At 38.3% G+C, this 20,865-nt stretch overlaps 1 protein-coding gene across 11 annotated transcripts in view; it reads left to right on the plus strand.

Annotated features, from left to right (window-relative positions):
• magi2a (membrane associated guanylate kinase, WW and PDZ domain containing 2a) overlaps positions 1-20,865 on the plus strand; it is a 287,056-nt gene that overhangs the window by 1,074 nt on the left and 265,117 nt on the right. The window lies entirely within an intron of this gene.

Raw genomic sequence — 20,865 nt, forward strand, 5'->3', positions numbered from 1 at the left:
GCTTCTAAATAAATGGATTTTCTTTAAATATTTCTTCATAATATTTAAGGACTCTTAGTTTTTTTTTTAAATTCAATTTCAAGTGTCCATTACTACAGTAACGGATCGTGGTCATCTTCACTTTTACAACGTCATCGTGCTGCTGTATACCATATTCTATTTAATGTTTGTAAACTTGTTGCTACATTTACCTAAATTGTGCTTTTTTTTTGTTGACACTGAAGGTTTATCTTTCCGTTATCCTTCAGTTTAGTTTGTGTTATCATCAGGCTGTAATCTGGGCTTTGTGGGTGTGCCACGGTTCTGAAATACATCATGACATAACTATTTCCCCAAAAGGCCTGTATCTGAACCTCACAATCACACTGTCATGAATGATGCCAGTTTAGTAAAACAAAGTGCCTTGTCCTTTCTGTTTAGTAACAGACCCATAATTGTAAGCATTCTAGCTTCTTTAAGATTACTGGTTTAGCATGTGTGTGTGTGTGTGTGTGTGTGTGTGTGTGTGTGTGTGTGTGTGTGTGTGTGTGTGTGGCATATCTTACTTTGACATAAATGTTGCATTTTAAAAAACACTTTCAGTAAATGTCTTCTAGAGCAGGGGTTTAGAAATGTTTAATCCAAGGATGGATTAATGTTAAACTTGAAATATTGGTTTTAATCAGTAACAACAAAAATACTAATAAGATTAATCCCCTGATTCACAACCAGTATTGTTAAAAAGCAGAGCGAAATGGTAATAATGTAGAATTTGGTATTACTTTTTTCCTGAAATTTTCTGTGGACTTCTGTGGAGCCGGTTACTTCCTCAGTTGAGTAAAATATATAATTATATATAGTTCATAATAACAAAAAAACTTCCTTGTATATAATAATAATGAGAACCTTTCTCATAAATATGACTTTACATCTTATTATGTTCAGAAAAGTTCTCATAATAATGTCTTAACGTCTCATAATGAGAAACTTTCTCATAATAATAATAATAATGAATAATTCATCTCATAACAATAAGAAACATTCTTGTATTAATGATTTAACGGAACTTGCGCTGCGTCGATGACGCTTTGGGAAAGAGAATGCCGAGCCATACGAGCCTGTCTGTGTGAATACTGAGAACATGACTAAGGCCCGTGACACACTGGCTGCGTGGCGTGACGTTTCTGTTGCGTGTCAGCTGCGTCACGTTTTCTGTGTCTTTGCACACCAGAAACGTGTCTGACGCGACGCTGCTGACATGGATCACCCTTGTTCGACATATGGGAGAGTGTTGTGGAAGCCCTATACTTCGTGTTAAGCATAAATATAAAGCCAACTGATAAAGACACTGTCAACAGTATTGACAGCAAAATAGACTACAGAATATTGCGTTCTGTATTGACAGGTGCAATATTTGAAAATTGATAATTAGGCCTATTTATTTATTTAATTTTTAAATTAGGCCTATATTTATATCTGAATTTGTCAAAACCTAGACTTTCAACCATCAAAATGTAATTTATTTATATGTATTCGTGTACAAAATAACATATAAACATATTTTCCTATTCTATTTTGCCTGGAAACGCTTCCAACACTCTTGAAAAATAGGCGTCGGTTCTATTTCTAGCATGCACGCGTTTTCCGCGCGGTTCAAGCCACACCTGAGACGCGCGTGTCACGCAGGCAGTCTGCAAGCTCTAACCTGTTAACATGGGAGCCGAAATAAAAACGGACACGCCACACAGCTGAGACGCTTACGCCACGCAGCCAGTGTGTCATGGGCCTAAGACGAGAGCACCTGTAAATCTGGGGTTGCACTCAGGTTGAAGTTGTAAAACCTTACGAATGTGAGCAGAGAGAACCAGCCTGCCACACACCACATCCTGCAGGGATACCTGCTTATATAATAAGGCTTCTAAGCCGCCATACTCCTGTCCTGGTCTACAAGCACCACGGAGGAAACATGCACCAAAAGGGACGGCCACCACATAGACCTTCAGTGTGGAAGGGGATAATCCTGCAGAAAACAAACCAGCAGTAACTCCAGCACTGTACCAATCGGGCAGTTAACTGGGCCCCACTCCGAGATCCGCACTATGAAGTGAAAACCCATCACTTCAATACAGTTTCCTTGTGGAGGGACCTCAGTTGATAGACCAAAGTCTATGAGTTGGGCCAAACCCACAGGTTCCATAATCTGGGCTGGGGTGATTATGTAGGGTCACCTCTTCCTCTTGAGAACGAAGGTCCCTCCTGACCAGAATCTCAGAGGGTGAGTTGTCGAGGAAGGACACCAAGTCCGAGAACCATTCAGCCGGCCAGTACGGTTCTACTAGTAGTACTTCTCGGGGAAAAACTTACAGATGTAGCCTTGGCCATGTCTATACCACAACGTCCAGCCCCAAGGAAGCCGGGTGTGTGATGGAGAACCAAAATGGACAGTGCGTCATATCCTGAGACGCGAACAGATCCACCTGAGTCTGACCATAAACCCCCCAAATGTGCTTCACCATCTCAGTGTGGAGCCTCCATTCCCTGGGCCTCAGCCCCTGCCTCAACAGGATGTCTGCTTCTACATTCTGATGCCCCGAAATATAAACTGCTCTCCGGGAGAGCAGCTTCCCCTTGGGACCACAAGAGAATCTGGTGCTCTAGTTTGCATAGTGGACGTGAACACAGATCCCTTTGATGATTTATATAGGAGACCACCGATGTGTTGTCTGACCGTACAAGCGCATGATGGCCCCTCATGTCTGGGAGGAAGTGTCTCAACGCATTGAAGACTGCCATCACCTCCAGGCAATTTATGTGCCACAACCCTGAGCTGAGCGGCCTCCCATTACCGCTTCCCAGCCAGTGAGGGAAGCATTTGTCGAGAGCACAACTCGATGGCAAAGAGCTCCAAACACTGGACCCTGTGATAGGAACCAAGGTTTCCTCCATATAACCAAGGCGTGGAGACACCGCCGCGTGATCTTGATCATACAAAGTGAGTTTCCCCTTGGGGAGAACCCTTTGGTCCTGAGCCACCACTGCAAAGGTCTCCCGTACACCAGGCCAAAGGGTATCACATTGGATGCCACTGCCTGAGGCCTCTCTGAAACTGTTTCACAGTGCGTGACTGGCCTAGCTTTAACTCTTTCGTGGCTGTGAGGATAGCAGCTACACGAGCGGGCGATAAAACGACTCGCATCGTGACTGAATCCCAAACCACACCAAGGAAAGTGGTTCTCTGTAGTGGAGAAAGCACACTCTTCTTGGCATTGAGTCTCAACCCCAATTTCTGGATGTTTACGAGGACAACATCTCAATGCCAAACCGCCGATTGCTCTAACTCCGCTAGAATCAGCCAGTCGTCTATTTAGTTCCAAATGCGTATGCCCTGCAGCCTGAGCAGGGCCGGAGCTGCATCTTGTCGCATTTGGTGAATGTGTGGGATAGAGCTAGGCCGAATAGAAGCACCCGATATTGGTTTTCTTTGCCCTCGAAAGAAAACCTCAGGAACTTCCTGTGTTGAGGGAGGATGGAGACATGGTAGTGTGCGTCTTTTAGATCTATCATGACAAACCAGTCCTCGGATCTGATTTGAGTCACGATCTGTTTGAGTGTCAACCCCCCATCCTTTTCAGAACAATGAAGTAATGGCTTTAAAAACCTGATTCTCTGTCGGTTGAATACACCTGCTCTAAAGCTTCCTTCGCTAACAGAGTTTCCACTTCCTGCTCCATTACGAGAGCCTGCTCGGGATGCACTAACCTGAGCAACACCCCGTTGTAGTGTGGCGGACGAGAACCGAACTGGATCCTGTAGCCTTTCTCTATGATCTGCAAAACCCACTGAGATATATTTGGTAGATATATATATTTGGTCAGATAGTCTACTAAGGGTACCAGCCTCTCGAGACTGGCCTCTGATGTAATTGGAACAGCCACTTCGTTGACCTGAAGCATACTGGCAGGAAAAAACCGAACTGACTGTTTTAGTACCCCCTTCAGAGGGTGCTAGTTTTGACGCAGCTTCATGGTGACACTGAGCAGAGTGCTCGCTGGAGACCGCTGGGCCCCTAAGCACCAAGGGTGGCGGGGTTGGCAGAACGGCCCCCTGAGGGCACCCGGTTGGGGCTGCCCTCAGAAGTCTGACACCAGTGGCATCAAGACGTTGGTAGGTCCAAGAACAGCGGTCCTTAGTAGGGCTGAACGATTAATTGCATTTGCGGTAATGATGCGATATGATGAAACACGATTTTGTAACCGCAAAAGCTGCGATTACACTGGTCATGTGACACGCGAGAGAAAAGCAATCTGCAGATCAAGCATCAACTTGGCACGCTACACATAAAGGTCTGGCATACAGGAAAGAACAGTTTATTTTTAATTTATGTGATATTGTGTTATTTAGGGCTGGGCGGCATATCGAGTTTGTACAATATATAGATTTTTTTTTTCCCCCGATATGGAATGAGGCAATACCGTTTATATCGATACAGTAGTTTGATATGAGCACATCTGAAAAATAGTGGAGTACGCAGTGTGAGCTCACTGCTACTCCAAGATTAGAACTTGTTAACTAAGATAGTTAACAAGTTTAAAGCAGCTTGCCCTGTCAGATGCTCGGACAGATAGCCTACTGTTAGTGACTGAAAGATAAATACTGGCGCTGTTTAATGCGTTTGAGACGTGGTGCTTTCCTCAGTGCTTAACTTACATTTCACAGGTATATTCTCCATCTGTAAATGTTCAAACAAATCAAACAAATATGTCCATTTCACTGTCAGGAGAAGACGAGCTTCTGCAAGTGAATCTCTGCTAAAATTCAAGCTTCCGTGAATGAGCGCCACCGCGCGCATGCGCGCCAAACAGTAGCGCAATAATTCTGACTAAAATACATATTACTAAAATATTTGTTGTTGGAGACAATACATGTGCCATATGTGGAATTTTAAACCTAAAAGCATATTTTTATGAAAGTGACCATTATGATGGGGTAATCAATGCAGGCTAATATAATTAGTTTGTGCTTTTGTTTTTATTTTCATTTTTAGTTTAGCCTTTAGTCATTTTTAAAAACAAAAGCATTATTTTTGTTTTTAGTTTGTAGGCTAATGTTACAAAGTTAGAATGTAATGTGATTTTAACCACCTTTTTGCACATAATATATTGCATAGCCTACATTACATTCCCTATTTGTTTCCATATCCTTCAATATCAACATTGTTTGGATATCATTGAGCAGGATGTGAAATAACATTTTTTTTAAATAAATACATTTTCTTTATCCAAATAGAAAAACGTAGAAAGTACCGAGATATATATCGTATATATCGCCATTTAAAGGTGCAATGTGTAAAAATTTTGAGTATCTATTAACAGAAATGCAATATGACATCCATAACTATGTGTTCAGTGGTGTATAAAGAACTTACTTAATAAACCGTAATGTTTTTATTACCTTAGAATGAGGCATTTATATCTACATAGGCGCGGGAATCCCCTTCTATGAAGGTCGACATATTGTGACGTCATGTTTCTACCGTAGCCGACAGCGAACAAACAGCGTTACAGAGCGCGTTTCGTCACTACCTTGAAAGAGAAGCCGCAGAAAGCTAGAAGCTAGCCATAAACACCGTGAGTAGTGACTTTTGCCTTGTCAGTGGTGTAAAATATGTAGTTGGATTGTTTCATGTAACTTAATTCTTCTCCCTCGCTGTGTTATGGCTTTGCTATGTGGGGATAAATGTGCTGGTTACGTTCGTTAGACAGCTGATTAGTACTCTTGTCATTGACCGTAAAACAGTTACAGGAATCACCAACCCGTCGATCTGGGAAGCATTTTAAGTCGATCGAGTTTCCAAAATCAGAGAAAAAAAGCCTATTGTGTGTAGTAAATGGTGTCTAGGGGATGCGAGGCGCGCGCTGTTACAATCACGTCATTTTTGCCGCACGCACCTTTGGGCTCATGCGGACGCGTCGAGTTTAAACAAGGCTTAGCGCTTTAACCAGCTCAGCCACAGTAACAGCTCATATTAGCCAGCTAAACTTTTACTACCCTGTTAGAAAAAATATATAGTTGCATAGTTTCATGTGGTTCTTCTCCCTCGCTGTATTATGGGTTTGCTATGTGGGGAGAAATGTGCTGGTTAGGTTCGTGAGACAATCAACTAATTACTATTATTATATTATATATTAAGACCTTTGATCCTCACCTGACTATGGCTTTGTAAACTTTATCCATGATGTGGTTTATAATGGACTTTGGTACAGAAACTTGGTTTACTCTGGCTATTCTCTGCCGTCTCAGACGACGATGTTTGTCCCGTTTGAGACACGGTAGCCTCTTCGAAAGGGAGGGGTGAGCAGTGGGCTGAGCCCTTAGTGTAAACTCGCAACCGAACCGCTAGAAGTCGCTAAAAGTCACACACTGCACCTTTAACAAAAAAATACAGAGATATGATTTTTTGGCCATATCGCCCAGCCCTAGTGTTATTTATTCTCTCTCCAACAATTCTGGATCGATTCAGAGAATTTCAGAATCGAGTCTGAGCTTAGTTTTTAAACACAGATGCGTGATGACGCTGCGAGTGCTTTAGAAACAACCGTATTCTGCTTGCTTCTAATTTCTCTCTCTCTGTCTCTCTCTCTCTCTCTCTCTCTCTCTCTCTCTCTCTCACACACACACACACACCACACTGCTCGAACCTTCCGAAAAATAATCTTTCATAAAGTTTCGAGGTTTAAGCGAATTACAAGGACAGTCGCGGGCTTCATTGCACAGGTTTTGCCACTTTGATGTTACTCTTGCAGTGCGCGGTCTTGCCCGGCGTAATTTTCCTTACAAATGCTCAACAAAGGCATTATTTATGTCTTTTGGAATGCAGTTGGCTTATATATTAAAAATATAAAAATCACTGAGAAAGCTGCTTTCATTTCAAAATACTTAAGTGCGCTTTGGGAAGAACGCTCGTGCATGCAGCTGAGCGACTCATTGGTTAAATGTACTTGCATCTCAAAATGCTTTTATGACGCGAAATTAATGTAAACACGGTCAGTTATATCTTAACCCAACAAGACAAACCACATTTACAATTTCAAAAGAGATATGTGCATTAGTGTGAATGCAGCTTATCGTATCTAAACTGAGGGGGGGAGATCACTCCAGCTCTTGAATGGAAAACGTTCAGACAGACTACATTTTAAAAACTGAAAGCACTCTTTGTTTATTGCTTGTAATGATTTTTTTGTTCCTCTTTATTTACTAGCTCTTATATTTTGAAGCTATATTAGTTTATAGCCTATATACAGTATATATATATATATATATATATATATATATATATATTTTTTTTAAGTATGTATATTTACACATGTAATTAAATACATATTTTAAGTTTTATTAAGATTAATTAATAAGAAAAAAGTAGATCGGATCATGAGCTGCCTAAAGATTCCCATCCTTAGGCTACTGTACAATGATTTATTTCTTGTCTTTGTCGACTAATACAGAAGGTAAAGAACTTAAAAAGTAATCGCATATTAAATCGCAATCGCAATGGTCAAAAAAATCTCAATTAGATTATTTTCCATAATCGTTCAGCCCTAGTCCTTAGATCCATTTTCTGCTTCAAAGGCTTGAGAATGCCATCCCGGTAACCAATCTTTCTGAGGGGGAGCACGACACTCGTGAGTGTGAAACGACACTCTATTCTGTACAAGAAATTTGTTAATGGCTGGGTCTGCTCCGCCCAGAAGCCCCCCATTTACGCTTTATATGAATCTAACTACTGAAAGTCAGATAAGCCCGCGGCGCGGGCTTCCGAGTCCAGACAGAGAGCGCTGGATTCCCCGGGTGAAGGCAAAGAAAAGGCGGAGCCTTTCTCCAACCCCTCCTGCAGATCCATTCGCGAACCCCACAATACCAGCTTCCGTGCTGCCTCGGCAACAACGGGGCCGGTACTGCGAGGAACGCGAGGCTGAACACCCTCCTCAAAGAGTGACAGGGGGGAATGGAGCGTGCAAAGTGATAGTAACTCGCAATGCTCATAGTCAAATGAGCCCTCGAGTGCTGACAGATCATGTTCCGTTCCAAACAAACAAAACATAAATTGTGTGTATCCCCACCCGTAAAGAAAAGAGGGCAGGGAGGAACACGCAATCTAAGGTTTGTTTGTTCGCCGTAATATCCATGCCTGTGACTGATATAGTGACAGACAACAATAAATGAGACAGACAGTATGAAAACTGAGCACTTGCTGAGGCACAGAAGCTAACGCCAGTCAGACCGGATGTGCTTTTTATCCTTGTTCATGACATCACCCGGCGTGACGCTTACTCTCGCCATTGGACCAGTTGACACAAGTGCTTCAGACCAATCACGCAAGGTCGTTCCCAAAGCGGCATCGACGCACCGCGAGTTCCCTCGAAAGGGAACTAAGTTATTGAGAAAGTTTCTCATTATGAGATGTTAAGTCATTGTTACTAAGTGTAAGTCATAATTATTAGATTTTTAGATTATTAGATTAAAATTCTCATTATTGTGATTTACAGAATCATATTTGTACTCAACTTAGGTGAAAACAAGCTTCCATAATGAACCCCCCACCCCATCCTAAATACATGATTAGAGAAGCATGTATTTTATAAGCATCCCACTGCTCTTGGCATCACCAAAATCTTCTGTTGTGAATTTTTGGCTTTGGATGATTATCGTTGAACATTGATATCAAAGTTAGAGCCCCTACATTTCAAAAAGAGGATACATTTGACATTGCTACCTTGTTTCATTGCTATGACCCTTGAATATTGCTGTAGGCACAATAAAATCAAGAGATCAATAACTTATATGAAGCACTTTCAGTTACAGCACTCAATTTCAAGTCGCATATTTTAATTCGCCAACCTTCACCTCCCCCTTTGCCCTCAACAGAGAAATGCTTGTTCAGCTTTACAGAGGATGTGCTCTATCATTTGAACAGCAAAAACAAACACACTTTATTCAAAACCTTAAAAATATCCAATCCCCTTGGCCTCATAGTGGAAAGTAGCATATTTGTAATTCAGTGCTTTTATGTGTCTAAATTATGCCTTTCACTGTTTTATTTTTTTCTATTTGACACCTATTTGACTTTTATTTAGTAATTGAAAGACAAGTATATATATATATATATATATATATATATATATATATATATATATATATATTGAAGTGTGTGTATATATATATATATATATATATATATATATATACAGGTCCTTTTCAAAAAATTAGCATATTGTGATAAAATTCATTATTTTCCATAATGTAATGATAAAAATTAAACTTTCATATATTTTAGATTCATTGCACACCAACTGAAATATTTCAGGTCTTTTATTGTTTTAATACTGATGATTTTGGCATACAGCTCATAAAACCCCCAAATTCCTATCTCAAAAAATTAGCATATCATGAAAAGGGTCTCTAAACGAGCTATTAACCTAATCATCTGAATCAACTAATTAACTCTAAACACCTGCAAAAGATTCCTGAGGCTTTTAAAAACTCTCAGCCTGTTTCATTACTCAAAACCGCAATCATGGGTAAGACTGCCGACCTGACTGCTGTCCAGAAGGCCATCATTGACACCCTCAAGCAAGAGGGTAAGACACAGAAAGAAATTTCTGAACAAATAGGCTGTTCCCAGAGTGCTGTATCAAGGCACCTCAGTGGGGAGTCTGTGGGAAGGAAAAAGTGTGGCAAAAAACGCTGCACAATGAGAAGAGGTGACCGGACCCTGAGGAAGATTGTGGACAAGGACCGATTCCAGACCTTGGGGGACCTGCGGAAGCAGTGGACTGAGTCTGGAGTAGAAACATCCAGAGCCACCGTGCACAGGTGTGTGCAGGAAATGGGCTACAGGTGCCGCATTCCCCAGGTCAAGCCACTTTTGAACCAGAAACAGCGGCAGAAGCGCCTGACCTTGGCTACAGAGAAGCAGCACTGGACTGTTGCTCAGTGGTCCAAAGTACTTTTTTCGGATGAAAGCAAATTTTGCATGTCATTCGGAAATCAAGGTGCCAGAGTCTGGAGGAAGACTGGGGAGAAGGAAATGCCAAAATGCCTGAAGTCCAGTGTCAAGTACCCACAGTCAGTGATGGTTTGGGGTGCCATGTCAGCCTCTGGTGTTGGTCCACTGTGTTTTATCAAGGGCAGGGTCAATGCAGCTAGCTATCAGGAGATTTTGGAGCACTTCATGCTTCCATCTGCTGAAAAGCTTTATGGAGATGAAGATTTCATTTTTCAGCACGACCTGGCACCTGCTCACAGTGCCAAAACCACTGGTAAATGGTTTACTGACCATGGTATTACTGTTCTCAATTGGCCTGCCAATTCTCCTGACCTGAACCCCATAGAGAATCTGTGGGATATTGTGAAGAGAAAGTTGAGAGACGCAAGACCCAATACTCTGGAATGAGCTTAAGGCCGCTATCGAAGCATCCTGGGCCTCCATAACACCTCAGCAGTGCCACAGGCTGATTGCCTCCATGCCACGCCGCATTGAAGCAGTCATTTCAGCTAAAGGAGTCCCGACCAAGTATTGAGTGCATAACTGAACATAATTATTTGAAGGTTAACTTTTTTTGTATTTTGTAACACTTCTTTTATTGCTGGATCAGGCCAATCAGCTTGTGCCATGTGGTCATGATGCGATTGCTTGTAGATTGTATGTAAAGGGTCTACCTCTATCAGCTTGCGGCCACTAGAGTTTCAAGGCTTAATATATATATATATATATATATATATATATATATATATATATAGTGGCTAAATATATGTGTTAGAAAATGGGATTCGTGTGAGGTTCACGTCATGTGCAGCAGCAGCAGATCTTAAAGACACAGCAGCCACTAATTATCTGTCGTTAATGTTCAAAGAATAAAGGTAACAGAAAATGACCCACTGCTCTTGACTGAATAATTTTTGTAGCTTTAATAAGGATTCTTCTTCATTTAATTTATAATTTATGCAGTGCAGACTGTTTGATAACTTTATTCAATTTCTATATATTTCCTACCTGTTAGACAGCTATGGCTACAGGTAAAAATATGTCATTTAGTATGGATTTATGTGAGGATTGTTTTAAGTTCACTTACATTAAAAGTTTTTATATTTTTTGAAGCCTAATAAATGTAAAAAAAAAAAAAATAACTTTCAATTACTCTTTAATGTTTAATGGCTATAATTGAAGTTCAAAATGGGGGAAAAAATCCTATTCATAGAGACATCAGAAAGCAGTATTAGTATCAGTGATACCGGCCCTCATTCATAAAAAGATGTCATTAAACAAGTATTTAAAATATACTGTCTTGATTTTGTTTCTACATTAATTTGGAGATTTACTTCGAAATTATTACATTATAAAATATTTTAAAAAGCGTATAAAAACTTTGATTTCATGATTAATCAAAGAAAAAATTTGATTATTCGAGTTACAGCAAAAATATATTGACAGCACTTGTATATGTGTATATATATATATATATATATATATATATATATATATATATATATATATACACAGTATAAGTGTGTGTGTTTGTGTGCTATAGATATTATCTATGATTTCATACTGGTAGTTAAAAAGTTTGAATTTTTGCTGAAGCGTTTTATGTAATATTTTTCTTTCTCAAGTGCAGTAGCAGGGGCCTACTTGATATTCATTGGACACAGTAGTAGGGCAGACACAAAACTGTGGTTGCTGTGGTCAGATGCCTAGGTAAGTACTCTAAGATGAGATGTCTGCAGCATTCATCTGTGAAATAACAGGTTGTGACACACACACACACACACACACACACACACACACACACACACACACACACACACACACACACACACACACACACACACACACACACAGCCTCCTGGGATGACCTGGACAACTTTTTGATGTCTTGGGTTTAAGTTATCAGCGAGACCGTTTGGCGAAATCATCTTTCATATTACTTTGAAATGCTGCAAGGCGACCTTTAAATGTAGTTTTGTTACAATATCATAATTATGGCAGTGCACGTTATTGTATTTATGTTTCATTCATCCCCTTGGGTAGCATGATATGAGGTTGACATAAATTATCATCTCTCAGCCGCCAGTTATAATTGTAAATTTAATTTCAGATTAGAAGATGTAATTATAATCATGCCACTGAATTGATGTGTTAATGCGCAATGCTTCTGGTCATTTTCTCTCCTGTTTCCTGTATTTGTTAACCCTGGACTCTGTGTTTGATGTTCTTCTCTTCACCCACTGCTTGACCTACCAATCATAAACCATTTAGGGCCAGCAGTAGGCCACATGCTAGTTTAAATCACACCAAGAGGTCTGTATAACTGGGATGTGACATTGCATAGATAGCAAGTACACATTTTCTGGTACTCAGCTTATGGGAGTTGGCAACCTTAACTAGGAAGTGCTATTTAAGATAGAAAAAGCCTTGTGATGGAGCCGGCACCACAGCAACCGAAAGCATGAGATCATACCAGCGTGGTTGTGGCATCTATAAACCTAGGCAATTTGACTTGAGTTTAGATCTGTTTCACCAGACTGAATAAAAAGAAAAAGACTATAGAAAAGACTACTGAAAGGTAGTTTAAATAGTGTGGCTTTTTTAAAAAGAAGTGTGCTGTTACTTTAAGTGACTGGACTGGAAAATAGTTGTGACTTGATTATTTGATTCTGTTCACCTAAAGGATCTGTTCAGATTCATTTACTCATCATTTCTGCTGGTTACACTTACATTGTTAAATCAGTAGGTGGTGAAAAGTGTCTTCTGTGAGTTATGAGAAATTGAGTCATTGTAGGTCAGTGTCAGAAAGAATTTGCTTTTGTAAATCATAATTTTGATATGAAAATTCATAATTATGGCATAAAATGTTGAAATTCTGAGATACTAAAATGATAATTATGACTTATTATGTAAATGATTTTCAAGATATATTTAGAGAAATATGAGATACTAATTGTATTTTTTTATTTTCTAAAATGTATTTTTCATAATTATGACTTTTTATGACAAACTGTCAAAATTATGATTTTTATTTCATTATGATTTAACAAAGCATTAATTTTGAAATGATGAGATACTAAGTTATAATAAGATTAAAAAGTCAAATGTTTTGTAGTAATTATCACCGTTTATCTCATAATTTCAACTAAAAAGTCATAATTATGACAAAGTTGAAATTATGAGATACTAAGTCATAAGATAAAGTTGAAATTATGAGATAAAAATAATAATTTTGACTTAGTATCTTATAATTTAAACTTTGTCATAATTACGACTTTTTAGTTGAAATTATGAGATAAAGTTATAATCATGACATATAAATGTCAATGGTTTTACCATAATTATGATATTTTTTTTTCTCATAATTTCAACTTTGTTGTCAACTATTTATTTTTTATGGTTATTCTATGACATCACTGCGAAAACCCCATTTGGAACCTTTATTTGTTTGAAGTGAATAATTGATTTTAAACTGATAAACTAATAAAAAGGGCAAAAATCCCATACTCATATTGAAGCAGCTAATATCTTTGGATTTGAACAGGTTAGCAACCACCTAGAAATGACCCAAAACACCCTATCAGTCACCTAGTGATCCCCTAGGATTCAGATTCAGTAATCTAAACCACCTATAACAACACCATAGCGTCATGGCGGCGACTATGTGCAAGCGCGTTTCACGATTTCTTCAGAAATTATAAAGTATAGGCTACTTTGTTTATTTGCAGCGAACAGTGTTTGTTTATGGGAGCGCAGGACCAACTGCAGTGTATGATAAATCTCTGCGAATTGAGCAGACTCTAGCCCGAATGGTTTCCACCCCGTCTAGACGAGTGAAAACGTATTAATGTATCTCATTCATAGTCTCAATCTCTGTAGCAGCCTGCCCATGAATCTTGTGTCGTCTTGTCATATGTCTATGTGGGTTCCGTCTCCCAGGTGTTTGCATGGCACCCTGGTGCTTGTGTAGTAATGATGTGCATGCAGTCACCCAGAAATCCTGCAGTGCTCAGGAATACTGGACCTCTGGTGATCTGGTACTGTCTTCCGCCCTCAGCACTTTAGTTATTGTCAGTCTGCATGGTGCAACACCCATGAGAGGGGACGTAGTTTGTGCTAATGGAGAGTCATTACTCTTTAACACCTCCTCCCTCTCTTCATCTCTTAGTCTTTCACTTTTCGCTCAAGTGGGAAGTTCTCTCAAGGGAACCAGCTGTGGTGTTTTTTAACTGTAGCAGCTGTGAGCCCACTTTTTTCTTCCCCGCTTTTTTCTCTTTCACACTCTTGATCTGTTCTATATCTAATACGTGATCATAGGTTATATATAACATTTCAGAGCAAAACGCACTTGAGGAGCTATACTGCATGTAATTCCATTACCTGAAGGACGGCTATTGCATTGCCCCTTTTAATGAAGAATGAATGTTGCTAGGGCTATTGAGCAAAAGGATTTATTTATCTTTTTCTCAGTAAATTTTTATGTGTTACTGGTGAAAGATTATTAAAAACCACTGGAAATTAGAAATAGCTATCCAGTAGTCTCCACTGAAGGTATCTCAAGCTGATAACAAACACAACCCGGACATGTAAAAAATGCTAATATTATTAAAAATCAGCATATTGTCTTTTCATTTTAGAGGAATTTCTGGGACATATGAATATTTTGTGTGTCAAGTACCAATCCATAATAATATAATATTTAATAATACTAATCATGTAATGTTTTGTACTCAAGTTTTACTCTGTATCTAGCCAAAAAATATTTTAGCGAAATAATAGGTGTCAATGATCAATTTAATAAATAAAAAATACAAATTTATGACATTTTATGTTATAATTGTGATTTACTAAAGCGTGATTCTCGGATTAATGAGATACTAGTCATAATGAGATTATAAGAGAAAAATGAGAGAAATTATGAGAGAAAATGTCATAAGTACGACAAAGATTTTTTCTTAAACTTTGTCATCATTATGAGTTTTATGTCATAATTATGAATGTTTAATGTGGGTCCTTAAGCTCTTGCCTGATCATAACCATTCTTTTCCCAGTGATATTCCCCCGGGCTTTTCTCTTTTGTAATGTCTCTCAGCCACTCAGATCTCCCTCTTGCTCACTCTCTCTCCTCCCCCATCATGAGTGGACACGTCCCCAACTGCTGATTGGCTACAAGTGTGTTGTGGTGATCGGTCCGATTCACTTTCGACAGCATTTCTCAAAAATTGTTTACTGCACCTTTAATATCAGTACTCTCAGTTTCTGTTACAGTTTTTCTCAGTAGCTTTGGCACATTTTTTCAAAACAGTCTTTTTCTAAACTGTAAGTACAACTGTCACAACTGTTTGCTGGAACATATGAACTCTATCACATGTCTGCAAAATTTAGTTGCTCACCCAAAACATTTAATTCATGCTTCAAAACCTAGTTATTGTGTCAATAAATTGGTCAATGCCACCAAAAAGTTTGTCATCATGTGAGCCACATTGTTCAAAATGTTTCGCTATTTTTACACCATTTGTTATTCACAAATGTCATGTTTTGCATATAACACATGTCTAAATAATAAATGTGCTGTAAATACAAAAATGTATACATTACTGCTGTGGCTGCTGTTGTTTTAGGTTGTATGACTTTCCTCTATGTTCAAAAATTTTGATTGGCTGATTGATTGTACTGGGTAAACTCCATATACTGTATATTATTCCAAACTTGATTGGTTGATTAGTACGATTGTGATTCCTATTTCATTACAATGGCAGGGCATTTGCCAACTTAGCTGACATTAAAACATTGCATGTTAGATATGTATGGAATATACATGTTCTTCTGACATATTTTTAATGGATCATTTTGCGGCTCACATAATGAAAGACTGTTTCGATTTTCTAAAGAATTTGACAATTTCACTGAGAATCAACTCATCAGTTTTGATCAACAAGCCGTGTGCATTTAGTTATTGGGCAAATTGCAGACTATTGCACTTACTCTTTTGCACACATGTTCCAAAAATCACATGATTTGCTTAAATCAATAAGAATTTTAAATCTGATGCGAACAAGAAACTAATTGTTTATTGATCTGAACTTATTGTTTTGAGAGAACATTGGAGAATTGAGACAAAGCAATTCAGAAAAACTGTAATATAGAAAAGGGTTGAAACAAGCAGCATTTTCAGCAGAAAATATCTCAGCCTACATATGTTAAACAATATTGTGGTCAATAGCAGGGAGCCTTTGAGTCAACCACACTGACATTTACCACATGATTGGCAAATGAATAAATGAAATGCAATTTTATCATTCAATTAAACAACATTTTAAACATATATAGTATTTTAATGAATAAATTATGAATAAATCCCAGGGGTTTTGTTGCCACTCGTAGTCCTCTATAGTTTCAATTTAATGGACCACATCTCTAACAACATTTAATCTCACCCAGGATCAATCCATACAATAGTATTTGTCTTAACCAAATATCCTGTTTAAGTCACTTTGGTTTCTCGGTGGCTTATTGGATTTACCTATAATTTGTTTGTGGCTGCTGTAGTATTTGTGTAAGAGTGGATCATAAGTGAATAAGGGCCAATCCAGTAAAAGCGTGTCTGAGTGGGCCAACAAATCAAGAAGATTTTCTGCCAGAGGATAGCACTGAAACTTGTTATTTTTGTAACCTTTTTGGCATCATACCGAGTGAAAGCGTATGAAGTTATGTTATTCACACTTATGGGATAGATAGATAGATAGATAGATAGATAGATAGATAGATAGATAGATAGATAGATAGATAGATAGATAGATAGATAGATAGATAGAGAGTGTTTGTGTGTGTGTGTGTGTGTGTGTGTGTGTCTCCATTGCTTCCTTAGAGCCATGTCAATTTATCACTCCTTCATGGCTGTCTGCTTGTTCACATACCCTTGCTCAAGGACGTATGATTCATCGGTCTGAATATATCCGATTAGCGGGTACATTTGGGTCGATTTTATCTCACTTTAAATTAAATCACCTGCAGAGAAAGACATTTGCATTACTTGTGTTGGGACAGTTAAGTTTAAGTGGAACTTCGTTTTTACATATCCAAGTGCCCATCTCTCGTCATGTCCATTGCTGTGACGGGTATGAAGAAAATAGTTTGCCAGCCAAGAGATCTGATCTCAGCTCTGTGAGAGGCATATCTGAGTCAGGTGTCACATCTATTGTGTCTCAGGTTGATGGATATCAGTGATAAGCAGCGCTGTAGAGAGAGAGGGATCATTTTGAGTTAAGCTGTCTTCTTCTGAGGCATGTTTGTTGAGGAAAGCGAATGTACAGTTGTATTTGTGGTTGATGATTCATATTTACTCAAGGAGTCAGCAGTCCTCCGCTTTAATTTGCTATTCCTAAAGCTTGTAAGATCGAAACTAATTAATTTCTAAAACTCTCAATGAAAGTGTGACTCTTCCTCCCACAAGGGTACTTTCAGTACATAACAGTTTGGCATCTTACTAAGGCTAATGATGGAGCAAAACCATGACAGAAGTGTCTTGGGAAACATGATTTTCCTTGCCTACAGTGAAGACGAAGGCTTTGTTTAAAATTATAGCGTACTTTATATTGGACTGCCTACTATGCAGTATGCATTGAAAATGACCTATATTTTAAAATATACGATATGAGTGAGTATATACAATAGGGGTGTAACAATATATCGTGTCACAATATATCGCAGTACAAAAATGCAACAATATGTATCATGGATAGTGACAATATGTATTGTGTATTGTTCATCCAAAATGAAAATTACTGTGCATGTAAAAATTCAAATTTACAGAGTTTTAGTGTCAGTACTATATTAAACTACTATATTTTGAAAATAATGTATACTAATGCAATGGGGGAATATTTGTGGGTCCTGATAATGCCACATGTCTTATGTTACCAGTAAAAAGTGGCCTAGATTATTTTAAATATATCTAGTCAGTGACAAAGTGCAAGCATATTCATCTAAAATAATTCAGTCTGGTGTCACTATTGTCCTGTGCTTTTGGTTACCAGCACCAAGTCCAAGCCTATTCATTTTCATACCCAATGTAATACCAAATTTAGCATTTTAATCAACAGTTAATTTTTCGTTAACCTTTTATCATATGTCTGTGAGTATCGCAATAATATCGATAGTGAGTTCAGTATTGTGATATGAATCGAATCGTGACATGAGGGTATCATTACACCCATAGTGTACACATTATACGTAAGGTATGCACAAAATTTCAATGCCATATTGGCTATTTTCTGTTATTAGAAATGTATTAGACATTAATTGGCTGATATTGGATATTTAATTGTGCATGATAATTTCCTCTATGCGTTTAGATTACATTTGCCGGTAACTAAAGCTCACTTAAGTTCATATTTAAAAAAAACCTATAGCAATTATGACAATGAATATCCATTTTTTCTATTATGTGATGATGGCTAAATTCACTTGTAGCATTTTATGTTTATTGGTCATGACATAAAATAAATGAATTTTTTAATTTAATTTTTTAGCAATAAACAGCCAGAGAAAATACTTTGATGACTCACTGGAAAAAGAATGAACTCAATCAATACAAACTTTGTGTGTGTGTGTGTGTGTTTGTGTGTTTGTGTGTGTGTGTGTGTGTGTGTGTGTGTGTGTGTGTGTGTGTGTGTGTGTGTGTGTGTGTGTGTGTGTGTGTGTGTGTGTGTGTGTGTGTGTGTGTGTGTGTGTGTTGGGAACTTTGAAATTCAAAGTTTCATATAAAATTAAGATTTACTCATTGGAAAAATTCTGGTTCTGTGAATATTTACACACTATTTAATGAAGGTTTTATATTATTAAGAATTTCTTTTCATAACGCTGAATGAGTACAGTAGGTACTGATTAAATTCAGAGCTTACAGTCTCAAGGTTCGAGGGAAAAAAAACAGTGACCTGTAATTTAGATTATATTTGTTCTGCATATATGATTAATAATTCGGCTGATATGACAAGCCTAATAATGTTGCTGGAATTAAAAATGTTTGCCAACTTGCTCTCAAGATATTAAAAATGGGAACAATTGAATTCTTCCAAAAAGGTTCATGTAGAAATTAATTATATCTGCTCAAATTCAGCTTCAGACACATGGTTTTCTGATGTAATTTCTGTATTTTTTCTATTTATCAGTTCCTTTCACGGTGAAGACGTCTTTTATCAAAATCTGCCCACCTCTTGTTGCCATGCAACTTATTGAGATTCATCTTCAATGGAATAAGAAGTTCTGCAGCTTCTTTTGTTGAGAAAATAACAAAGCATGCTGTACTTTCAACTCTCTGACAGTACTTCCATCATTTTACCATTTTGGCACCAAGCTGTTTGTGGTCAACATGGCCTGCCTACGCAAAACATCTAAAAACAGCTTTACCTCAGACATCACCAGCAAGAACCTGAACTCACAAGGTAGAGAGTCTGGTCAGCTCAGGTCTTTCTCTAAAAAGCTCAACTACTTCATCCCATTCTTTTCCCTTATTTAAAGGAAAGGCATATAAAAAAATCTCAATAGAGATATCTAAACCAAACCAAACATTACACCATTCTTTCAGACCAAATGATCTGTTGCATTATGAGGAAAAGAATTGGAGGAAAAAGTAAAAACTTTTGCATCCTCTCATAAAATTATACTCTCATGTACTGTCAATGTTTCAATGCTGAAACTTCAGTTTTAGTTTGTGAAAATCATTCGATGATCGATGAACTCAAATTCTACACCACATCAATCTCTTTAGGCCACTACTGAACTCTAGTGTGTCTGTTGTTTAAAGGGGAACTCGGCAACTCTAGCTATTTCTTCGCTGATTTTCACTTTTGTTGTCGCATGTTTTCTCAATGAGCTTCCCCTACAGCTGTGGGGCGTATATTTCACAACAATGTCATAAAAAAACTCACTTGCGGCACCCTCCTCCCCCTTTCTACCGCTGCTCATGTGCATTTGTTATTATCGGAGCCGGCCAACTTTCATCCAATCTCTTTTTTTCCATCCCCGTGTCCCTTTAAGGGGGGTTCATTCAAGTACTTAAATGCACCATAACTGAGAATGTCATCTAAATCAGTACAGTTTCTTCTGTGGTGTGATTGAAGTTTTTGTTAACAGGTTTATTTATTGGCTTTAAACCAATATTTATAACAGTGCGTGCATGTGTTTAGCGTGTCTTTAAGAAAAAGTGTTCAGTAATTAGATGTTAAGGGAGTGCAGCTTTCCTCAGCTGAGCTCACAAAGTCTTTCAGAAATAGGCCATCATGTGCCACAATGCGTCCACTCAAAAATAAAACGCCCGTCTCCCCCTCAACTCACTGTCAGCTTCTTCTTTCCAGCCTCCTCTCCTTCTCCTATTTCCCACATGTTATAACTTCCTCTCTGCGTCAGTTTGCTTTTAATTAATGCCCCCTGTATTATCTGAAGTACGTGAGTCCTGTTGTTGGCTTGGCATAGAACTGAGGAGGCTTTGTTTACCAGAGCTATGTCTGCTTGTCAAGAGCTCACATGATTATATAAGTTGATTAACTCAAAACAAGTTTGATTGGAGGTCGGGCCGTCTGGTTTGAACGGAGGTCAGGGTTTGTACCTACAATAAGTCTCTGACTGAAGGAGCTCTGAATTAGAATCAGACTGTAAACATAACACAATCAGTTTTTCAGTGTTGTAATGCTTAGCTCACATTTGGTTAAATGAATGGCAATAATGTCATTCTGGAGTCTAGAATCTAGACCATGATTGGCTTATACATTCTGCTCTTCCATTGCTTTGTCTAATTAATCAAACTCTAAACAAGCATTGAATCAATGGTATAGGGTATGAGTGTT

This window comes from Siphateles boraxobius, unplaced genomic scaffold (assembly GCF_051911475.1).
Source record: "Siphateles boraxobius isolate OS27281-9 unplaced genomic scaffold, OSU_SipBor_1 19, whole genome shotgun sequence".
Taxonomy (NCBI): Eukaryota; Metazoa; Chordata; class Actinopteri; order Cypriniformes; family Leuciscidae; genus Siphateles; species Siphateles boraxobius.